Below are 6,056 nucleotides of genomic sequence, written 5' to 3'. Positions count from 1 at the left end.
ATGGATGACGAACATGATTTCTCCGAGTTGTGCTCACTGGTTTGCATTCAAGAACAATTTCTGTGGGTAATCGGCTCAAAATGTCTAACGTAATCTCCTCCGGTAGAAGATTGAAGTACTCCATCAGATGAAAAAACCCCTTCTAGTTAGACAAAGGAGTGATTTACAGAAGACGATGGTCTGGAGAAATTCTAGGGTTTAAGACAGAAATGGCGCTTTTTTGCCGTGGAAAGAAAGAGTAAAGGTTAACTGAAGAAATGGGAGCCGAATATATACTGTGGGATCCCACTGTTTTAACGGCCATTTTTTGGGTAAAAACGGCGCCAAAAATCGTAAACACTTAAAATAACGGAAGAAATGGAGGTGGCAAAAAGAAAATTTTAAAATGTTCAGGGCCATCGGCACATTACAAATCAAGTTTGAGAGAAGATTTATCGAACTTATGGTGTCATCAAGATTGCATATCAGAGGTATAAAATCTTTATGGTTTCATAATCTTGACCAGAACCAAGCCAAACCAAAACTTATAAACTTAAGCAACTAGAGTCGAGACACCTTGCTTGGCTAAATATAAGAATTATTCAGTTCGTGGAGATCTCAGGGTCATTGTCCTCAGTTTAGCAAGTTAGAAGTGGCGATCAATGGGTAAATTCGCACAGTCTGATGATCCCCACAAGCCTAACTTAAACAAATTTCGTGACTCCCTGGATTCCTAATACAAAGTAAGCTACTCAAAACAACTGTAAATTCATAAAAATGGATATATTGTATACAAAAAAACTGACTGACAAGGGTTACACAAGCCACAATAGATTATACCACTAGATAGATTTTGTACAACAGCGAGACACCCATATTACGCGGCCTGTCTTGTTCAATTGTTTCACAAACCGGAATTTCACAATCTTTTGAGAAAAGTGTTGCCCTCTATAACCACTGCAATGTTGGGACTGCGTGGAGAGCTTTTCCTTCATCATCAAAGAGGGCGGAACCCAATAACATCCTGCTTGGAGCTTTATTTCTACCATCTAACAAGTGGCCAGTAGAAAAATCACTCGGAATACTGCTTTTTGAATACCTCCGCCCCAAACACCCTTCATAAGCATCCAATTTCAGGATATTAAGCCGATGCATGGGAATTTTCCCAATGAAAATGTGGATGAACTTCGCTATAACATCCCACAATCGGAGCTGCAATTGAAGCAAATGGAGTATCCATTAGAACACAAACAGTTGAATTTGCCAGCATTTCCATAAGACTGTAAACAGGCACAAGCACAGAGATGGATCAAGATATGTGGATAAGAGTGAAAAACATATTAATTTTCAATGGTTAAGGCCTGGACACTCTATTTGTCTAGTCTAGTGCGAGAAAATTATACCCTGAATACAAGAAAACGTTTGATTCATATGCCGAGAGGATGTTCAGAAAACTAAATAACTACCTGTGATTGATTGGCAACTACATTATGACACCAGTTCAAATTCCATGGAGTTGGCAAGAACCAATACAGAGATACTTCGGGTGTTACACAGCAAAAGATGAAGACATAGAAACAAGTGCTCAAATATTTGAGAAAGAACCAGCTTAACTAAGCATAAAGTCGCTTTTGTTACTGAGATACAGACGGAGAATCGCTTTGCAAGGGTCCTGTAAATAATGATTTAGATAATTCTGCTCTGAAAATTGGCTAAAAAACAAACATAAATCAAACACCGCAAACAAAAACAAAATTGAAGAAATCTGGTGTAGACACCAATGGAAGCTATCGGTTGGAAAGCAGAACAGATGTCCTGAAAGATTAAAATTTGGCGTTCAACAAGGGTCTCTTGAAATGGTAATTCCTGTGATATTACTCTCTACCTCTCTTCTCCATCAACACACTCAAGTTTTAAGTGCTTGAAAGATTGGAGTTTTTCGTATTTGGTGTATATCAATTAGATATAAAACCATAGACCCTAATACAGGTACACTATAACATCACAAAAACTTGAAGAGAGGAAACAAATTCAAAAGAATAAAGCACAGATTCGGGGTATGAATATGATTTCTACTTTAATGAAAAGTTTTTGTCTTACAGGTGCATTAATTCATCCATATTAAACATTTTTCAAATCTAACAATGTTAAGTAAAGTAAATCCATACATCCCAATCTTCAGAAGGTCTACCAAGCTTACGAGTATTGGGGGTCACCAAGAACATATGAATTGGATCAACAGGCAGACTTTGGCGCGCCTTTTGAAATAGAACAATTTGTGAGTATACAAAGAAACCAATAAACGATTTAAGATTTACCCTTTTATATGCTTTGCTAGCAAGACAATGTGTGGCACTAGTATGGTCAAGGGCTTGTGCCTTCTGTGCAGCCCTTCCTTTCTTAGATGCAGCCTACCTATCAAATATGAAAAATGCAAGTAAGGAAAAGTCGCATCTATTAATTTTAATAAAAAGAAAATTAGACAGAGAAATCATTATTGATAACCAATCATTATTGCTAGTAGTATGAAATTTTGTCAACGTATGCCCCAATTATAAGAAAGAAAACCAATCAACCACACCAAGGGAAGTAATCACACCAGATATGTATTAGTCACAATAAGACTGCCAACAACATCTCTAATGTGCATCAGCAATCAAAATGGCTCGTCGAATCCCTAGTAAAAAAACCTTCCATTACGAATCCCAATCATTTCAATAGGCTACTTTATATAAGCCCCCCTGCAGGTACATGCCAATGTAATCAGATATACTGCAAATAATACGTTTTCATATAAGCAATACCAAGAAAAAAATTCAATGTCACTATTGAGGTTGAATTACATGAAAGTACATGTAAGTTGGCATTGCCCAGCAAAGTTATGTTAAAGAAGTTGCAAATGTAGGGTCATCACGTTGTGGATCAATATCTAACATATGCTAGCCTCATTCGTGTTCTGATTTCCATCTCGGTTTTTGCACCATCGGGAAGTCAAATTATTTCATCTTTACCTGTATTGCTCTTTGTATGTCATTCTTGTCAAACGTGCTTCCAGATACCAGGTTTATAAGATTTTAAAAGGGAGTCTCTATAATGTGATCACGTGCCTCTTGTCAGATGCCAAGGTCTTAGTGAATGATTTCAAAAGAATAACTGCAAACAGAACAGGATTCATACAACCATCATCAATGACAGATTACAAACACTGTAATCTTTGTTTCAAGTTCCCGTCTCAAATTTTCAATCACTAAGATACAGGTCTCTTTCGGTTAAAAAAACAAATGCCAAATGCATGCCCAAGAGTTCAGCAACCCCTGTTAGATTTTCCATAGATAAAACAACAAAATCCAAGCTAAGAAAACAGTAGATGGAAATCTATGTTACCTATTACTTTTCCGAGTCCGCTCCTACTGATTATACAGATAACCATTTTGTTTCTTCTTGCTTTTTTTTTTAGTCTTCTGAATCTTTACCACGAAACAGTATCCCCCATCATGCCTAAAAGCTAAGAAATCACACTTTTTTAAGCCATTGTCTCGCACAAATGTTTCCCAGCCTCCTCAAGGTAGCTGCCATTTTGAGTTTCAATACAAAGTTACCATGCAGCAAACATAAATTAGGGATTAGTTTCTAAGTTAATTCCAAGAAGCAATCAGAGAGTCTTAGTTGTGGAGTTTCTATCAAATGTCTAATACTATCAGAAAATCAGTAACAGAGGGCGAGATAAATCAATATAACTATCAGTTCTCACAAGTCTATTGGCTTGTGTTTGACATTACTGCTTGTAATAATGATGCATCTTCACAAACTGGGGTTAACCGAAAATGTAATGCATCTGGCATTATATGTCAAGATCTTGAGAATGATATGATTTTTCCGACTTCTAACAATCAATGTGCTCTAGCTCTTTTAGCCCAAAAAAATGTCTGTTACGCGGATTTTACTAACAGGAGCGAAGTAAACTAAGAATTTTCTATCAATTAAGACAGTTGTAAATTCTGACCATCAAAAGACCTATAGGGAATCACATGAACTCAGACGGTCAAAAATCTTGCCGTTACAAGAGAATAATGTGCCCTTTCATGTGCTTTTCTTAAGTTTGCCAGAGAATAATCTTCATAAATTGATTTACCCTTTCATGTGCTTTTCTGGCAACACAATGTGTCCTTCCTTTCTTAGATGCAGCCTACAAATTAAACATGAAAATACAAGTTAGGATTCAGGAGAAAGTCAGACTTCAGAATATGTAACTTTAGTAAAAAGAAAATTAGATAGGGAAATCATCATTGATACAACAAAGATGCAATCACTTTCATCTACAAAAATCCTAAACATGCCATACCAATCACATGAAAGAACCAAATATTTCTCAAAATATTAGCACTAAAATTCCCTTCAAAACCTGCCATTTATTTATGGTCAACGTATGCCCCAATTGTTAAAAGACATTAACATAAGTACATAAATAAAATCAAGCAATAAGAAAACAGTATTTGAAAAAATAATTTACCAATCACTTTGATAGGATCTACCAGGCAACTCTTTTCTTCCTTGCACGATTTCATGAAATTAGTAGCAAAGGATTTCAAAAATTGATAGCTTTTCCGAATCCGCCCGTACCAAAAATTACTACCATTTTGTTTCTTCTTCCTTTTCTTCTTTTTGGTCTTCTGAGTCTTTAAAAACAGCAACCCAAACAACTTCCATTTATCACTGAATCTTCTTCCAACACCTTCCATATGTTTCTTCGTATTTGTGATAATAACCTTACGTATCTACACTCATTTCATACTCTGCGTGTTTAGAATTTAGAAAGGGAAGACAAACTAGGACTGAACTATGAAATTAAACCCTAATTCCGCTATAAATCAGAATCTAAGAACAAATACATATTAGAAATCCAGAGAAAAGTAAACCCCTCTAGAATGATTTTTTATGAAAATCAGTGTTCTTTCATCCTAAAGATCTTTCTCCTTTGTTGCCCTAGCTAAGAGACAGAAGAAGAAAAATGGAAAATGCCTACGGCCTGGTTGCACCCAATTCTGAAATATATTACACGCTCTCCACCCATTTTACTAGTCGTGTACTAACAAGTGGATAAGGGGTAGCTAAATGATCCATTTTTTTTTTAGTAGGAAAGAAAAAATTCATTGAAAAACTTTAAGGAATGGTTACATTTAGTTCATCTCTGAAATGAGATTTCAGCCAGCTTAGGAAGTCTGTAAGCCAACTTTCATCGTTCCTAGAGATTCTAGCCCTTTTTGCTAGGCTATTAGAAACCTCATTGGATTCTCTATGCACAAAAGAACATTTCCAATCTCTAAAAGTAGCTAAAAGATTCCTACAATCTTGAATCACATTATTGTTCGTCCATTGGACACTATCTAAATTACCATCTATTGCATTAACTACGTTGAGACTATCTCCCACCAAATGAAACTTGTCGACAACTGAAGCTTTTGCCCACTTTATGGCTTCAAGTGCTGCTAGGGCTTCCGCTTGCTCCTCATCTTGAGCTAACCTTGCGATTAATTGCGCACCTCCACATTGCCCTGCATCAGAAAACATCATTAGTCATATACCCATATGTTTGTTATCTTTTAAAAAGGCAGAATCAAAATTTATTTTATGAAAACCCTTGTCTGGCAATTGCCAAGGGTTCACTCTTTTATCCTGCCTGAGATGTAGAATATTGTTCCTACATTTCATGGAATTAATATTCCAATCATTAAGATCTTTATTCACTTGAGCTACAAATTTCAATGTCTGAACTGTTGCATTGTCAAACACAATTGAACACCTAAGTTTCCAGATATTCCATATAGCATAACTGACAAACTTTATATAGTTTTCCTGTCCTCCTCCAGTTCCATTAGTGTTCTGAAACCAACTTTTAATCCATTCCTGCAGATTAGCGTTTAAGATGCTTCATGCAATGTTAGCATCAAGAGCAAACCACAATCTTTTTGTTACTTCACAATCTATGAAGAGATGATTAATAGTTTCATCATCATGTTCACAAAAAGGACAGACATTACTAATGGAGCTAACATACCTAGCAAGTTTACTTCTCACAG

General features: G+C 36.0%; 1 long non-coding RNA gene across 3 annotated transcripts; it reads right to left on the bottom strand.

The window, feature by feature from the left end:
- Positions 1–728: 728 nt before the first annotated feature.
- LOC113313980 lies at positions 729–4,983 on the bottom strand. Of its 3 annotated transcripts, none has more exons than XR_003342192.1 (7): positions 4,490–4,983; positions 4,112–4,165; positions 3,364–3,548; positions 2,991–3,132; positions 2,579–2,720; positions 2,298–2,394; positions 729–1,191 (listed from the first exon to the last, which is right to left on the bottom strand). It is a non-coding gene; the product is annotated as an uncharacterized LOC113313980 (long non-coding RNA). The 3 variants fall into 3 exon arrangements; XR_003342189.1 differs by lacking the exon at positions 2,991–3,132 and adding an exon at positions 1,446–1,651; XR_003342187.1 differs by lacking the exon at positions 2,991–3,132.
- Between the last annotated feature and the right edge of the window lie 1,073 nt (positions 4,984–6,056).

Source organism: Papaver somniferum, chromosome 1 (genome assembly GCF_003573695.1).
Source record: "Papaver somniferum cultivar HN1 chromosome 1, ASM357369v1, whole genome shotgun sequence".
In the NCBI taxonomy this organism is placed as follows: Eukaryota; Viridiplantae; Streptophyta; class Magnoliopsida; order Ranunculales; family Papaveraceae; genus Papaver; species Papaver somniferum.
Note: the sequence above shows the minus strand (reverse complement) of the source record. Positions and strands in the feature narration are given on the sequence as shown.